The following is a 14942-nucleotide window of genomic DNA, read 5'->3' as shown; positions in this document are numbered from 1 at the left end:
TAGACGGATTAGACCAATAGACTTATCCAGCAGCCAGACAGTGAGCAGCCACACTGTGTATAAAATTGTCGTGTTGTGATTTCTTTTTCATTCACGTCCATCTGCATACTTTGGGGGGAGATAGAAAATATAGTATGTAAGAGATGAAGGTTTTCACACACACTTTCAAACACATACACTTTCAAACACACGCACACACACGCACACGCCCAAGCACACACACACACACAAACACGCCTACACACCCACATCATATTTGTTTGACTGAGTAGTCCTAGCAACTGTGTTATAGTAAATACATTGAATGGCTGCTGTTCCATAAATACACTTTCAATATTACTATAATGACGCACATGTCTCTGAATGTCTGTTGTGAGTGTGTGTGTGTGTGTGTGTGTGTGTGTGTGTGTGTGTGTGTGTGTGTGTGTGTGTGTGTGTGTGTGTGTGTGTGTGTGTGTGTGTGTGTGTGCGTGCGTGTGCGTGTGTGTGTGTGTGTGTGTGTGTGTGTGTGTGTTTGCTACTGGTATGCCTGCCTGTCGGCTCTCATCTGGGTGTCTGCCAGTTGCCCTCCTCTTGCCCTCTGCATCTGTAGGATGTCCTTGTACCTCCCAGTATGACCCACTGATGAGGTAGTAATATGGACATGAGCACCAATACACACCAATGTTACCCCTTACAGGCTGTAGCAAGAATGTAATTTGTATTCGTATTATCATCGATTGCATATCAAGATTGCAATGTCTGTGACTTCAAACCAAGCCGTAAGGCATGACGATATTCATAACTTATTATTAACCTGTATGTTTGTAAAATAGAATGGACCCAATTGAAAGGAACATTCTGAGGCCGTCCTAGCCTCTTTATGTGATGTGTTTATGTTGTACCGTCTGCCCGAGGGAACAAAGACCCAGGCGGAGTGAAGGATGGTTGAGGGAGACAGAAAGAGGTGGAACAGAAGTACAGGAAAGTCGAACTTATGTTAATGTTCCTCTTCTATGTAAAGTAAGCAGTTCCTTTGCAGAGTGTTGTATTAGGTTGCTGCGTGCAGCTGATAAAGCTTTGTTAGAGAAAACTCTTTGCTCTATTCTATTAGAAGGCATTCAGCCTTAGAGCTATTGCTTAGTGAAGCAGCCACCTGTGTGTCAAATGTGTTTTCACTGTATTCCATCGCCAACATTGCTGCAATGTTTTAAGATTGTCTTGAGTAAGAGACAATATTTTAAATAACCAAGACAAGGTGAAGGGTAGACACGCATCCATGTGAAACAAGAACGAATAATAAAAAGAAACATCTCAAATGGAGGTGTATTTAGTGAGTGTGATGGACCGACCAGGTGTAAATCCCGGTGCACCGGGCATCTCGTGCTGCTTAGCCCCATGCTGGAGGCAAACGTTTAAGTTGTGTGAGAGAGGCGGCCTCAGCCAGCCCCCAGCCGCCCTCTGGGCAGACGGCCGTGAACGCCCCAGCCCCTCTCCAGGCTTAGCATGTATTCAATCACCTTTTTTCATTCAATTCTGTGAGGGTAATCATTAGATTTGAAGAGGAAAATCCACTCTTCACTTGGAGGCGTCCGGGGGGTTGGGCTCAGTTCAGAGCAGAGGACAGAAGCCTTTTATGACTTTGTGACTTTAGGCCGCTCCCTATAAAGAACTCATAATGACTTCAGAGCACCGGCTGAGAGGGTCCCAATGAACCGAGTCCAAGTGACCGTTTGTAGAGTGGCCCCGACGGGGGCTAACAGCGAGCTGATTGGATGAAAAGACGCCACTTATGCAAAGCAGTGCCTACAATAATAAAGGGCTATTAATGATGTAATGACGATAAATTGACTGATAAATTGAGCTTCAGTATTGCTAAGTGACTGCACAGTAAAGCAGTACATGTTGGGCCGTGCTTTCCCGTGTGCAAAGACAACGATGACAAACTGGGCAACTGTAAATGATGGATGATTCTCCGGGGAGCACGTCTGTCACTCGTGACTTTGTGTGGCTGGCAAAGTAAAATCTGCATGAGCAAAGTCCCCGGTGCTTAGAGGCAATCACGAAGTTTTGTTTGAGTCTGACAACGACAGATGCAGCTAACAAGTTCAAGGTCATTCAATTACAAATCCAGTGATGACACAAAGACAAACGTGTGTTTTCTCAGAGTTGTACGGAGGAGCGCGTCTGTCGGGATGGACAGGTATCCTTGGAGGGGTTCCAGCGCGACTGCCAGTACTCAGGACGGCCAGCTGCCACGCCAGAAACCCCGGTCCCCAGGCACTCCCTCTGCCTTTTGCTTTTCTTCTGCATTATGACAAATTCATACCCGACAAGTAGGCCACTAAATCAACTCGCACATTACTCATCGTGGTCGACCGCTGCGGCCCAAAGAAATTGTAGAATCAATCGGCAGCTTGGTTTAGGGGCGACGGGATTGCTTTGTTATCGTACGTTGCCAATGGCAACATGGTGTTGACAATGAAAATCATCGTTCCATTTATCATACGGCATGGCTCCAGAATAATCATTGACCGCAGATGTGTTTTAAACTATGATATGTTGTTGTAATGGTAACCAACCATGCTACGTCTGATCATCATTACAAATAAATGGTGGTGGTGGTGGGGGTGTTATTTGTGATGGTGGTGATAGTGGTGATGGTAGTTGAGATTGGGTTGGTTGGTGGTAGTGGTGGTGGTGGTTATGGTGCTAGTGGTGGTTATGGTGGTACTGGTGGTAGTGGTTATGGTGGTAGTGGTGGCAGCTAAAGGTGTGGAGACACAGCAGGTGGAAGGTCAGATTCGGAGGCCAAACAACGAGTCATTCCCTCATCCTTCAGCGTGTGCTCTGAACTCCATAGACGTCGTAAAGGGAAGGAAAGCTTTTAAAGTTTATGTAAACAAAACTTGTACGCGGAAAAAACTGCTGTCGTTTTCCTCTTCATATTCTCTTAGCACCTCTCGGTATTACTGGTGGGAATGTCCCTGGATGTTCCTCTGCAATTTAATAGCATTAGAGGCTTTCTGCAACAGCAGCCACATGCTTTCATGTGTCCGTCTGAATGGGGGCTTAAAGCACCGGGCTTAGCGTTGGCTGCGTGGGCGCATGGACCAGGGCTGTGAGGGAGCCGGTCTGGGTGGGCTGATGTGATATTCCTGGTGTTCCCTACTGCCGGGAGCCAGGCTGCTTCCGAGCCTGAAGGGGGGCTTTTCTCCGGCTGCTTGACGTGCGTTTGGCTGGTGGCCCACGTTGGGGGCTTCACCGTGGGGGGGTTCTCGGGGCTCGTTGAGAACTCCGTCGTCGCACAGGGATTCAGAACATTCAGTTTGGGAAGCTGAAAATGAGAATTAGCACACACACACACACACACACACACACACACACACACACACACATGTACATGCTTACCCGGAATCATAGTGATGCCAACACACAGACACACTAACACACATTCACACACACACACACACACACACACACACACACACACACACACACACACACCACACACACACACACACACACACACACACACACACACACACACACACATACACACACACACACACACACATTCATTTGACATTGGATATGCTCTGTTCTGTTAAGATACACACTGGGTTTGACCCACTCACAAAAGCCTGCTGGGGTGTGACCGACTACATCTGTGAATTCCAGTTTGGAGGAGAACTCCAGCCAGGTGACAGGTGTAGAATCATCATTATGGCTCTAAAAGTTGTAAGAAGTGTTGAACGAAAGGTAGAGTGACTCTCGGTTTAAACCATTCTTTGAAATTATGGAAAAATATTCATATAACATGAAATATATGCAAAACATTCAGGGAGTTAGTCGCCCGGGGTGTATGAAAAGGCATCCGGAGGCGAAGCGAAGGGCACTTTATCAGCCACTCATATACATAGTTAGCGTTTGTACTTTGTGCTCTAGATGAGATGAGAGTGCTGACTCACCATAGAGTCAGGGTGTGGCGACCGCTCCCCTAATGTCTGTTGTCTTTGATTGGGTTTATATGAAGCGAGGCTTTGAGGCTTGAAGGGTTTCAGACAGAGGCCTTGTTGCTGTGGTTTAGTGGTTTCTCCCACATATATACGTGGGGACGTAGGGTGCGTATGAGGTGTACTTCCATCCATCTCATGAGCACATTTGTTTGATATAGAAATACTCATTTGTGCATTTGTTATTATAAAGTGGTCGTGTTTTAATTTCCTCGTCCTAGCCTCCTACAACCTGAATCATGTCAAAAAAAGTGAATCAAAGTTATTGTTCATTTATTCAAAATGTTTGGCTCTGCTGCTGCAGCATCCCCTTGGGGCCCGCCGCGCTGAAAGGAAGTTGATGAGCGTGACTCAACCCCACATGAACACAACAACTATCTGCGAGGGAGACTCATCACGCGGCAAGACAAGATCTTAAGGAGAAGCTTTACAAATCGCATGTCTGTTCAGGCTGGCCCCGGACCCTGTGTGCATGGAGATGCAGTGCAAAGATAAAATAGAATTCTCCGTGTCACGGCTATCTGCTTGTTACATGCACCGGGCCTGTCCTCCCATGCTATTACCACTACCCTGCCTCTGTCTGAGACACAGACACACACACACACACACACACACACATACATACACACACTGGTACACAATCACAAACACACACACACACACACGCAGACACACATACACACACACACACACATAAAAACACAAGCGCAGAACCACAAACACGCATACACACACACACAGACATATAAACACACACACGCTCACACACGTACACAAACGTACACGCAGACACACAAACACACACGCACGCACACACACACACACCCCCCTGCCTGCCTGCCCACCAATATTGGGGGATACGGTCTGCTTCAACCCCGTTTGTGTTTTCGTTTCACCAACTTTTTTAGACGATTGATTGACTACAAATGACAGGAGTTATTACTGTAATTTGTTTACCAGCCAATACCTCAGTTCTGGAGCTTACAACAAGCAAAGATTCAAGAATTAGACAGCGAATAGCCAGTAAGACGATTAAAGTAAACACAACTATGTATATATTGGCTCTGGCTATCAACATACCAGTTCTAGGTTATATATAATACATGGATTAGTTAACACCGGTTTACACAGAGCTCCTTTTTGGGAGGAGCTCTCCCGTACTCCTAGTACCGCTGTGACTAGTCAGCCTATCCCCCAACCTAAAGAACCCATTCTGTTGTTTATTCTATTTCTTTTAATGTGCATTGTAGCACTTTGAGGTCATTAAGTTGATGTAAAATGTAATTTTTATTATTATTACCCTCTAAAAAGAGACATGATCTTCAGGAGGGGATCTTCAATCCAATATTTATTGCGTGATTTGAAGCATAAATTTAGTATTCCACATCTGTCAGTAAACCCTGCACACTAAAAAATATTGCACACTTTTTCAGATATCAGTCTGAATGGAGTTGTTTGGATTCAGAACTCATTCAGATTGGGGTTCTTTCACCAGACGGGAGCAACGATTCAACTCCCAAGGTCCTCCGTCTTTCTAAATCTCGCCCACAAGCCCCACAACTGTGTGGGAGGATGGTGTGTTTCCTATCTGTTGTCTTTTCTCTCTAGGTATCCTCTGAGGAGTGGTGTGTAAGGGTTAACTTACCACAAATTGAAGTAGGGTGCTGCTGCTACTACGAAGGTTTTATTTAAAAAGATATCAATAAAAACGTCCACATTCCTCAACTTATGAATGATACATTTTTGGTGTGGCGTCGCTAAACAACTCACCAGACTTTAGCGGTGGTGAAGACTGGTGGTGGACCAGTCTGGTAATCTGTGTGACAACCCGATGATTCCCAGTGGGAGAGCGATTACCTCTCCTCTAATGAGAGGAGCACACAGAGCTCTGCCTTCATGTCCTCCATCCAGGAGCTGAACACAGTGAGGTACCTGCTGGGCTGCACCGCCTGATCCCACTCATCAGCTACAGCTGCACACGTCCTGCTGGGCCCTATCGGAGGGAGGGAGAGAGGGGGGGAGAGGGGGAGGGAGAGAGAGAGAGAGAGAGAGAGAGAGAGAGAGAGAGAGAGAGAGAGAGAGAGAGAGAGAGAGAGAGAGAGAGAGAGAGAGAGAGAGAGAGAGAGAGAGAGAGAGTAGAGAGAGAGAGAGAGAGAGAGAGAGAGAGAGAGATGAGAGAGAGAGAGAGAGAGAGAGAGAGAGAGAGAGAGAGAGAGAGAGAGAGAGAGAGAGAGAGAGAGAGAGAGAGAGAGAGAGAGAGAGAGAGAGAGAGAGAGAGAGAGAGAGAGAGAGAGAGAGAGAGAGAGATTCCATGTTCATTTTATCAGGTCATTCAGCGTACCAGGCCACACTGATGGTTCCTCCTTTGGGCTGCTCTTTCTTCATCTGCAGCTCCCACCATGTGGGCGCGCTATTAGAGACCTGTGGTGGATTCAGGGTCTCTTTTAAGTGAAAGGTCAAAGCGAATGAGCATAAGAGACACTCACCTGCTACTGGTCCAGGGCCAGGGACGCGGGAAGGGGGGGGTGGTGCTGCAGCATCACCCCCCCTCTGGCGGCCCCTGGCTGTAACTGCAAGTAAGAAAGTTTTCTGAACAAATCAATACTTATGTTTTTTTGTCTGTAGGCTGACGTAGGCTATGACGCACAACGCAGAACTGTCCATAGCTGAATATGGTACTATGCTGATTTTACATAAGCATGTTGGTGTTCAACATCTGTTTTAGTGAACATTCTAAATCTGGTGTAAAATGTTGCTGCCATATTAATAGACGCGTTGAATGTTATCGTTTTGATTCTTGAATCCCGCACGTAAACTGGTTGGCAAAAAAAGAGCAAAGACAGACGGTTCACTTGACGGAGAAACCGTCACTTTCCTCATGTCAGACAACTCATAACTCTGGATGAAAATGAAGGCTTTCTTTTATTGTCACTTTCCTTTGTAAACCTTTAGAAATAACCTCCTGAATCCTTGTTATAACCAGAGGCGGACAGAGTACACAGCTTCCTTACTTGAGTAAAAGTACAGATACCCCTCGCTAAATTTTACTCAAGTACAAGTAAAAGTACTACAGTCAGATGTCTACTTAAGTAAAAGTACTGAGGTACTTGTTTTTAAAAGTACTTGAGTATCAAGAGTACAAGAGTATGTTTTCTAAATATAGCATTACTACTGCCACAGTGCTTACATTTATGTATAGAAACGTCCTGCATGGAGTTATGAAAAATGTTAACACCTTGGAGAATGTAAAAGGAATTGAAAGTAAAATCAAGTAATTTTCATCTTTTTACCATGGCAATAGCACAATAGTATACAGTATAACAGTATACTCAAGAACATAAAAACAATTGCTCAGCTTACATAAATATGCAATATCAGAAAAGAAAATTCAGCTAACAATTCTATGTATGTGTGAGTTTCTCCGTTTTTTTATCAATCAAATCAACAATCGTCTCTCATCTAATTCTGACCATGGAGTTGGCTTTGGCGGAAAGCGAAGGTGATTGCTGATAGGCTGAAGGCTGTCCTAATCAGTTTGAGAGGGAATGACGTTTGAGAGGGAAACAACAAATTGAGGGTTTCCGTGATTTTTCTTTTCTCCTTTTATTTTTTATTTTTCAGAAGGAGTAACGGGTACTCACGGTCATGGATAGAAATGTAACGGAGTAAAGAGTACAATATTTGCCTCTCAAATGTACTTGAGTAAAGTCATGAGTACTCCCAAAAAATGATACTTGAGTAAAGTAAAGATCCCTCAAAATTGTACTTAAGTACTGTACTCAAGTAAATGTACTCCGTTACTGTCCGGCTCTGGTTATAACACTGTGTATAATCCCGGACCGCAACAGCTTGTCGGCATGTTGTTAGTGTGTTAAATTCAGCACAGTATCAGCCGAGTTTAGGCTACTCTAATTTCCACATTGTTTACTTGCTAACGTTTTGAGAATAACAGTGGCTAGTTGGCAGAACTCTTTTTACGGTACGGCCACACCAACCGCGTTACTCGCGTTAGGGGCGTCCAAACTCGGCATTTTTGCATAGGGAACCATTGGTATAGGCGCAGCAGTAGAGTGTTTATCAGAGCGGAGCCCTGAATGTGACGTCACCCGTCATCTCGTCTCTGTAACCAATGGATGTTGCGCAGCATTTATTATGACGTCATTATATGTATCGATATTCGATACATTTCGACAGTGCTACCCCTTACGGGTTTTTCATGACAACAGATAAAAAACGACAGTGTTACCCTAATGTTTTTTTCCCATGATGACTGATGAAAAACAACAGTGTTACCCCCTTATATTTTATTTGACAAGGACAATTTCATTAATTTTTTTCATGACGACCAATAAAATACGACAGTGTTACCTCTTATATTTCATTTGACAAAACGACAGTGTTACCCCTTATGTTTTTTTCCCATGATGACCAATGAAAAACAACAGTGTTACCCCTTATATTTTATTTGACAAAGACAATTTTATTTATTTTTTCAAATATGTTTTTTTTCATGACGACCAACAAAATACAACAGTGTTACCCCTTATGTTTTTTTTCATGACGACCAACAAAAAACAACAGTGTTACCCCCTATGTTTTTTTTCATGACGACCAATAAAAAACAACAGTATTACCCTTTATGTTTTTTATTCATGGCGACCAATAAAAAAACAACAGTGTTACCCCTTATGTTTTTTTTCAAGACGACCAACAAAAAACAACCGTGTTACCCCTTATGTTTTTTTTCATGACGACCATTAAAAAACAACAGTGTTACCCCTTATGTTTTTTTTCATGACGACCAAAGAAAAACGACAGTGTCACCCCTCATTTTTCATTTAATAAAAACGACATTATTATCAATTAAAACAATTATGTTTTAATTGATAAATATCGACAGTGGCCCTTATGTTTTTTTTCATGACGACCAATGAAAAAACAACAGTGTTACCCCTTATGTTTTTTTTCATGACGACCAATAAAAAACAAGTGTTACCACCCTATGTTTTATTTGATAAATATCGATTATTTCATGACGGCCGATAAAAACGACAGTTACCCCTCATTTTTTTTCCTTGTTGACCAATAAAAAACGACAGTGGTACCCCTCATGTTTTTTCCACGTTGACCAATAAAAAACGACAGTGGTAGCCCTGTCGATTTTTTTGCGGGGATCCGAACCAAAAGACCATCAAGACACCGAATAAAGTCATCACAATTATACGGTCTCCAGTGGGTTAGGCAGAGTGCACTCCACTGCACCACTGAGGCGATGACAATACACAATAATCAATCATCATTAAAGAGGTTATACATGACATTTAAATGTATGTGTGTGTTTCTATTATTTCCCTTATGTTTTTTTTCATGACGACCAATAAAAAAACAACCGTGTTACCCCTTATGTTTTTTCATGACGACCAATAAAAAACAACAGTGTTACCCCTTGTGGTTTTTTTCATGACGATCCATAAAAAACAACAGTGCTACCCCTTATGTTTTTTTTCATGACGACCAATAAAAAACAACTGTGTTACCCCTTATGTTTTTTCATGACGACCTAAAAAAAACGACAGTGTTACCCCTTATGTTTTTTTTCATGACGACCAATAAAAAACGACAGTGTTACCCCTTATGTTTTTTCATGACGACCAATAAAAAACAACTGTCTTACCCCTTATGTTTTTTTTCATGACGACCAGTAAAAAACGACAGTGTTACCCCTTATGTTTTTTTTCATGACGACCAATAAAAAACAACAGTGTTACCCCTTATGTTTTTTTTCATGACGACCAACAAAAAACAACAGTGTTACCCCCTATGTTTTTTTTCATGACGACCAATAAAAAACAACAGTGTTACCCCTTATGTTTTTTATTCATGACGACCAATATAAAAACAACAGTGTTACCCCTTATGTTTTTTTTCATGACGACCAACAAAAAACAACGGTGTTACCCCTTATGTTTTTTTTCATGACGACCAATAAAAAACAACAGTGTTACCCCCCTATGTTTTATTTGATAAATATCGATTATTTCATGACGGCCGATAAAAAACGACAGTTACCCCTCATGTTTTTTCCATGTTGACCAATAAAAAACGACAGTGGTACCCCTCATGTTTTTTTCCACGTTGACCAATAAAAAACGACAGTGGTAGCCCTGTCGATTTTTTTGCGGGGATCCGAACCAAAGCACCATCAAGACACCGAATAAAGTCATCACAATTATACGGTCTCCAGTGGGTTAGGCAGAGTGCACTCCACTGCACCACTGAGGCGATGACAATACACAATAATCAATCATCAATAAAGGGGATATACATGACATTAAAATGTATGTGTGTGTTTCTATTATTTCCCTTATGTTTTTTTTCATGACGACCAATAAAAAACAACCGTGTTACCCCTTATGTTTTTTCATGACGACCAATAAAAAACAACAGTGTTACCCCTTATGTTTTTTTTCATGACGACCAATAAAAAACAACAGTGTTACCCCTTGTGGTTTTTTTTCATGACGACCAATAAAAAACAACCGTGTTACCCCCTATGTTTTTTCATGACGACCAATAAAAACGACAGTGTTACCCCTTATGTTTTTTTTTCATGACGACCAATAAAAAACGACAGTGTTACCCCTTATGTTTTTTCATGACGACCAATAAAAAAAAACTGTCTTACCCCTTATGTTTTTTTTTCATGACGACCAGTAAAAAACAACAGTGTTATCCCTTATGTTTTTTTTCATGACGACCAATAAAAAACAACAGTGTTACCCCTTGTGTTTTTTTTTCATGACGACCAATAAAAAACAACAGTGTTACCCCTTATTTTTTTTTTCATGACGACCAAAGAAAAACAACAGTGTTACCCCCTATGTTTTATTTGATAAATATCGACAGTGTTACCCCTTATGTTTATTTCATGGCGGCCGATTAAAATTGACAGAGATACCCCTCATGTTTTTTCCACGTTATCGCGGGGATCCGAACATGAGCTATTTAGAGTGTTAACCTCCAAACTTAACAATGCACCATCAAGACAAAGGATAAAGTCATCACATAGGTTATACTTGACTTTATAATTCGCATGAAATAGTGATAAGAGTCTTCCAATAGACATGATAGCATTACGTTTAAATTTAAAGATATTGTGTTTTCCTCAGAAATGGAGCCACGGTCTCCAGTGGGCTAGGCAGAGTGCACTCCACTGCACCACTGAGGCGATGACAATACACAATAATCAATCATCAATAAAGACGATATACATGACATTAAAATGTATGTGTGTGTTTCTATTATTTCCCTTATGTTTTTTTTCATGACGACCAATAAAAAACGACAGTGTTACCCCTATATATTATTTGACAAAGACAACAGTGTTACCCTTTATGTTTTTTATCATGACGACCAATAAAAGACAACAGTGGTACCCCTTATGTTTTTTTCATGACGACCAATAAAAAACAACAGTGTTACCCCTTATGTTTTTTTTCATGAAGACCAATAAAAAACAACAGTGTTACCCCTTATGTTTTTTTTCATGACAACCAATAAAAAACAACAGTGTTACCCCTTACGTTTTTTTTTTCATGAAGACCAATAAAAAACGACAGTGTTACCCCTTGTGGTTTCTTTCATGACAACCAAAGAAAAAAACAACAGTGTTACCCCCTATGTTTTATTTGATAAATATCAACCGTTTATTTCATCACGGCCGATAAAAAAAGACAGTGTTACCCCTCATGTTTTTTCCATGGTGACCAATACATAACGACCGTGACCCCCCTGTCGACGTTTTCGCGGGGATCCGAACATGAGCTGCATAGACTGTTAACCTCCAAACTTAACAATGCACCATCAAGACACCGGATAAAATCAACACAAAGGTTATACTTGACTTTATAATTCGCATGAAATAGAGATAAGAGTCTTCCAACAGAAGACATCAACCGGACTTGAACCCCGGTCTCCAGGGGGTTAGCTCACAGCTCTCTCCACATCCCACTGAGATATATAAATTAAATATGTCTGAGGTTATATATGTCAATGCAATAGACATGATAGCATTACGTTTAAAATTAAAGATATTGTGTTTTCCACAGAAAATGAGCCACGGACTCCAGTGGGCTAGGCAGAGTACACTCCACTGCACCACTGAGGCGATAACAACACACAAAAATCAATCATCGATAAAGAAGATATACATGACATTAAAATGTAATCGTGTGTTTCTATTATTTCCCTTATGTTTTTTTTCATGACGACCAATAAAAAACGACATGTTACCCCTTATATTTTATTTGACAAAGACAACAGTGTTATCCTTTATGTTTTTTTTTCATGACGACCAATAAAAAACAACAGTGTTACCCCTTATGTTTTTTTTTCATGACGACCAATAAAAAACAACGGTGTTACCCCTTATGTTTTTTTTCATGACGACCAATAAAAAACGACAGTGTTACCCCTTATGTTTTTTTTTCATGACAACCAATAAAAAACAACAGTGTTACCCCTTATGTTTTTTTTTCATGACGACCAATAAAAAACAACAGTGTTACCCCTTATGTTTTTTTTCATGACGACCAATAAAAAACGACAGTGTTACCCCTTATGTTTTTTTTCATGACGACCAATAAGAAACAACAGTGTTACCCCTTGTGGTTTCTTTCATGACAACCAAAGAAAAAAACAACAGTGTTACCCCCTATGTTTTATTTGATAAATATCAACCGTTTATTTCATCACGGCCGATAAAAAAAGACAGTGTCACCCCTCATGTTTTTTCCATGTTGACCAATACATAACGACAGTCGCACCCCTGTCGACGTGTTCGCGGGGATCCGGACATGAGCTCTGTAGACTGTTCACCTCCAAATTTAACAATGCACCATCAAGACACCGGAAAAAGTCATCACAAAGGTTATACTTGACTTTATAATTCGCATGAAATAGAGATAAGAGTCATCCAACAGATGACATCAACCGGACTTGAACCCCGGTCTCCAGTGGGTTAGCTCAAAGCTCTCTCCACTTCCCACTGAGACATATACATCAATTTAGTCTGAGGTTATATATCTCAGTGCAATAGACATGATGGCATTACGTTTAAAATGAAAGATATTGTGTTTTCCACAGAAATTGAGCCGCAGTCTCCAGTGGGTTAGGCAGAGTGCACTCCACTGGACCACTGAGGCGATGACAATACACAATAATCAATCATCAATAAAGAGGATGTACATGACATTAAAATGTATTTGTGTGTTTCTATTATTTCCCTTATGTCTTTTTCATGACGACCAATAAAAATAACAGTGTTACCCCTTGTGGTTTTTTTTATGACGATTAATAAAAAACAACAGTGTTACCCCTTATGTTTTTTTCATGACGACCAATAAAAAACGACAGTGTTACCCCTTTTGGTTTTTTTCATGACGACCAAAGAAAAACAACATTGTTACCCCTTATGGTTTTTTTCATGACGACCAATAAAAAACAACAGTGTTACCCCTTTTGGTTTTCTTGATAACGACCAAAGAAAAACAACAGTGTTACCCCCTATGTTTTTTGTCACGACAACCAAAGAAAAACAACAGTGTTACCCCCTATGTTTTTTTTCATGACGACCAATAAAAAACAACAGTGTTACCCCTTATATTTTTTTCATGACGACCAATAAAAAACGACAGTGGTACCCCTTGTGGTATTTTTCATGATGACCAAAGAAAAACAACAGTGTTACCCCCTATGTTTTTTTTCATGACGACCAATAAAAAACGACAGTGTTACCCCTTGTGTTTTTTTTTCATGACGACCAAAAAAAACGACAGTGTTACCCCTTTTGGTTTTCTTTATAACGACCGAAGAAAAACAACAGTGTTACCCCCTATGTTTTTCTTCATGACAGCCAAAGAAAAACAACAGTGTTACCCCCTATGTTTTTTTTCATGACGACCAATAAAAAACGACAGTGTTACCCCTTGTGTTTTTTTTTCATGACGACCAATAAAAAACAACTATCTTACCCCTTATGTTTTTTTCCATGACGACCAATAAAAAACAACAGTGTTACCCCTTTTGGTTTTTTTGATGACGACCAAAGAAAAACAACATTGTTACCCCTTTTGGTTTTTTTCATGACGACCAAAGAAAAACAACAGTGTTACCCCCTATGTTTTACTTGATAAATATCGACAGTGTTACCCCTTATGTTTATTTCATGACGGCCGATAAAAAAAGTCAGAGTTACCCCTCATGTTTTTTCCATGTTGACCAATAAAAAACGACAGTGGTACCCCTGTCGACGTTTTTGCGGGCATCCGAACCTGAGCTGTTTAGAGCGTGAGTTAAACCCAAGACATGGAAAGAGGAAGTTAATCCACATATCTGGCATGGGGTGTGTGTGTGTGTGTGTGTGTGTGTGTGTGTGTGTGTGTGTGTGTGTGTGTGTGTGTGTGTGTGTGTGTGTGTGTGTGTGTGTGTGTGTGTGTGTGGTGTGTGTGTGTGTGTGTGTGTGTGTGTGTGTGTGTGTGTGTGTGTGTGTGTGTGTGTGTGACCCTGAGGTCACGAGTTTTCATCTGTTTATTGAAATTGTTTCCTGTCAAATTCCATTCGAACTTCGAGACTTTTCCAAAGTAAATTAAATTTCTATCTGAGCCCACGCTACAGCTTTAGCCGTATCTGAAGAAAATGATGATGACCAGAGAATACATAAACTGCATCTGCTTTTATGAGGCAGCATGCTTTTTTGTTTCACTACAAATATACATTTCAAAGTTATTCAATTTAATTACTCCAAAGAAAAAAAGAAAAATAATCATCGAGTCTTCAACTCCAAAACTTGCTGGAGAGAGGGAAAACAAAGATGAGACTCCAGGCGATTCCGGCCAGCTGGCGACCGAGCTCCGCAGCTCTAGCGTTCCGTCTAAGATAGGACTACCG

This window comes from Gadus morhua, chromosome 12, assembly GCF_902167405.1.
Source record: "Gadus morhua chromosome 12, gadMor3.0, whole genome shotgun sequence".
Lineage (NCBI taxonomy): Eukaryota > Metazoa > Chordata > Actinopteri > Gadiformes > Gadidae > Gadus > Gadus morhua.
Note: the sequence above shows the minus strand (reverse complement) of the source record.